Source organism: Aplysia californica, unplaced genomic scaffold (assembly GCF_000002075.1).
Source record: "Aplysia californica isolate F4 #8 unplaced genomic scaffold, AplCal3.0 scaffold00544, whole genome shotgun sequence".
NCBI classification, from domain to species: domain Eukaryota; kingdom Metazoa; phylum Mollusca; class Gastropoda; order Aplysiida; family Aplysiidae; genus Aplysia; species Aplysia californica.
Genome location: NW_004797814.1, coordinates 454617 through 459000, shown reverse-complemented (window position 1 = coordinate 459000; position 4384 = coordinate 454617).

The window sequence follows — 4384 nt, the reverse complement described above, 5'->3', positions numbered from 1 at the left end:
TTATTCGATACCTTAGAGTAAGTTACAGCTACCGGCACGATTTCAGCCGAGCATGTCATTCCGAAGTTTTACTGTATGACTCATTGTCTTGCGGGTGCACCATATCCCTCGGCCATATTATATTTATATCATGACCTTCAAATAACAGTTCATAGAAAAACAAACTGATGAACGATGAGGATTTGTGTAAATAAAAGGCAGATCAGCATAGCTAGAATGAACAGGGAAACACTGGCTGTATTATAGCCTTTAGCTACAAATGAGAAGAGGACAAAAACCCTCAAGGATCTAGACGTGATTACCCTGTGGCGTGATCAACTTCAAGCAGAACAGGGGAAATCCCTAATCACTCGCAGCAAAAAAGTACATTCGCAATGCAGAGAGGGGCCCAAGGCAGCTATCCTGCGGTTACAGTTACAGTGGGGTTGGGGTGGGGGTGGAGCCGCTTGACGTACATGTTTGACCTCTGAACTTACTTAAGCATCCTTGATCTTATCACACACACACACACACACACACACACACGCACACACACACACACTCACACACACACACATACACAACCAACTAAAACAAAACAAATAAACGGACAGCTCTCATGCACAAGGAAGGACAACCAATGTTTATTCCTTTATGGACTTAAAAGCAGCCAAGATGTCTGTAGGGGCACTGGATCAGGGGGCCAGTGAAGAGTTTATCCAACATAATAATGGGAAATGAACGAACAGCTCAAAGACTCACTGACAACCAGGCAATGTAGTGGATCAATCGTTAGGCGCAATCTATAGAAAAAAAAAGTAGTAGAGTACCATCACCTTTATAAAACAATATGCCAAGCACCGGGGTAAAATTGGGCGCTCGTGATAACCAAGAAATCGAAGAAACCGGCATTTTCCCGCCCGTTTGGCTATATTTATGTAAATTTTGTTTATTAGCTCAACACCTTTTATGTCCATTCAAAAACCAAATTCGTGTGTGGATTTCACTGACAATGTTGATTAAAATGTAAATTTACAGATTTCAAGGACTCTCCAGGTTTGGCGGCTATTTTCTCATTAATTTTACCTCTGAAACCAGGTGAACCCCCTCCTCCTTCAATCCAGGATATATCCTCAAATGAACAAGCTTTAAGATGATACCTGTAACTTCAAAAGCCGTAAAATTGACGAGCACCTGATTCCACCGCATCGTGACATATATGCTTTAGCTTCTTGATGTCCCAACTTTTTTGTTTGTGCCTGTCCTTTGGCTGCGGTAGACTACTGAACTCATGATGTTGAGATTGTAGGCACAGCGTATGAGGTATCGGAGTTCAGCTCGGTCCTACGTTGTGTCTTTGGAAAAGACACTTTACAAGAATTTTCTCCACTGGCGGTGGCCCCGCCTCATAGCCTTTACTTACAGTGTTGCAAGGTGTGCTGAATCCATACAACTTTGTTATCTGACTTGTCGTGGGGATCAGCTGACCCTCGATTCTACATTAACATATCATAATAACACCATATATTTTGTGAGAGGGCTAAAAATGATAATAGATTGCTAGTATTATTAAATCACCCTCAACATCAAGCTCTGCGCTTTACAGTCCATATTATTACCCTATCACAGACCATAGGATACGCGGTAAAATGATTTAATGTTGTCTTGCTCGGAGTCCGAGAAAGGTGATTTTTTTTCTAGCAGTCAAACGACCTTTCTTTTAAAATATTCATATCGAACGTCTTAAAATTACAGAAAAGAAGTTAAACTGGTAGCTTATACTGCGGTAGCTTTTGAATTTAAAGTTATCTAAGATTTTATTTTCAACTTCTGCCCATTCCCCCCAATGGAATTGGAAGGGAGAAAGGGGGGGGGGGGGTTATAGCTCAGCATCATCTTGAACTACTGTGCTCATAAGCTTTGATAATTTTATTTTTGTGTGTGGAGTTTTTAAGGCTCCTCACCCACTTGGCTGGGCCTATGGGAGATGGCGATGTTCTGGCCCTTTATTACTTTTATGTGATCTTCCAATGTTTACTTATTATACGAAACTTATATAAAACGTAATTGTGTTGAAAATGCTGTGAACCTCTTACTAAAATGTTCTTGTCATAAGTGGCCCTTCCAGTACCTGTTTGCTGTTAAAAATCCCAAAGTCATTGGACCCCGGGGACAGTCGACTCTGGTTTTGTGGTTAGGGTCTTTGCAACTGCTCGCAGAAAACATGAGTTCGATTCCTGAATAGACAGGTTGTTTATGAAGTACTTCTGTTTGAGGCGATATTGCATCCTGTGCTTATCATATTCTCCCCACAACATTTTCGTCAGACCTGGGGGCTGTTACACAAGACAATATTCGACAAGATTCTTGTTTCAAATCATGAGCCTCCCCAAACATGTCAAATTGGAAACCTATAATTATAAAGCCACCACAGTGTCACATGTGATATTTTGTCTAATGGTGAATTATTACGTACAATTTATAATTATTGTTTTTTATTGCGCTTCCCATTGTCTCTCTATCTTTAAAAGTCCTTTGAAATATTATCTTACACACACATATATCCAGCCTCATTATTTTGCTGCACGCAAAAGACACACATAGAATTCATGACATCGAAATTGAAGACATGTCATTGTGTGAGTATGGTGAAAGTCATAAAATCGATTACTAAGAAAAATGAAAATAAAAATGAAATAATTTTAAAACGTTAAATGATCAAGATTCTAGATCTAAAGATAGAAAATATCTATACCTATTCTACTTTTTACTCCTTCTTTAGTTTCTGTGTCCCTTACTCTTTTCGAAAGCTGCAATCTTTTATTTGTTTTGTGTTGCTTCGCAATATTGAGGTGGGAATACAGTACTTCGTAGAATTCTTATTTTCCTATCATTGCTATGTGCTTTCCAGTTGTAATTCATCTTTTTCAATTTCTAAGATGCAATTTCGATTCTCTGGAGTTGTTTTCTCAAGAGAACACCCTCTGAGTTTTCTCAACTCTGAAATGGCCTTCTTTCCAGTTGTAATTCATCTTTTTCAATTTCTAAGATGCAATTTCGATTCTCTGGAGTTGTTTTCTCATTCTCCTCAATCCTTGCTCCGTCGTATTTAAAATTGCTTCTTGCTATTTCGTCCTCACAAGTATATAGCATCTTTTATGCATTTGTTTATGCCTGTCATTTTTCTTTTCTTTACTCTCAGATCGATTCCGTTTCGGTCACTGTGTTCGTTGACAAATTCTTAAGAAAGTCTCTCGTTCTCTTGAGTTTTGTGGCAACCTGGCTCCAACCACAATGTTTGCAACATTTTTTAGGTCCAAAATAATGATGTACTTCTCGTAGCCCAGGTGAGGTTTCGTTTTAATTGTTTTGTTTAGGCTCCTGTTGGTCTGATTGTTCTGACTGTTCTGGTCATTAAATGTATTGCTATCCAACTCTACCAATCCAATTTCTGATGATGAACAACTATCTTTCACTTAATTTGTCTACAAATATCCCTTTTTGATTACTTAGGGCAAAGTTATGAAAGATATAAAATTGGGCTTTCTTGGGGGACACTTCAAGACATGAGGGTGTGAACCAAATCCATGCGTATTCGGCAGGTGCTTGCGGTTGTAAAATTACATGTATTGGGCTGACCATATAACCACGCACAGACACCTTTAGTACTTTCTCAACCTTTACAAACTGTTTCTGTTTTCATCCTTGTTTTGGTTTCTTAGCACCATAACTGTTTCATTAGGTATCAGGCATGGAACAGAATTTGAGAACAATAAATGGTCTTTCTTTTTTTTCATTAAAAAAACCCACATGTTTATTTTGTCTTCTACAACTCAAAACGGCCTCTCCCCAATCACTCCCTTGTGGAAGTCGGAAGTACTGGGCCCCACCGTGGCACAAGGGTGTAACACTCGGTTCAAATCATAAGGGTGGCTAAGAAAACGCTAATACATCAAGCAGTAGCTTACTCTCTGGTTTGAATTGAGTGGCTAAAACAGAACTACGCAGAAAAAAAATATGTCTTACATAACTGGTAGCTTTTGAATTAAAAGTTATCTAAGATTTTTTTTTCTCAAACTCTGCCCATTCCCCCGAAGGGAATGGAAAAAAGGGGGAGGGGTGTTGATAGCTCTGCAGGTCTCATCTTGAACCACTATATTATTATAATAACCCACCGTATTTGATTTTTTTTTGGGTGGAGTCTTTCAGGTTCCTCGCCTTATGGGAGATGGAGATGGTCCGGTCCTTACTTACTTTCATGTTATCTTTCAATGTTTACTTATCATAGGAAACTTATATTACCTAATTGTGTTGCAAATGCTGTAAACCTCTTACTAAAATGTACTTGTCACGACCAAAAGGCATATTTTTTTAAACTGGACTATTGCACCGATTTGATCGGATA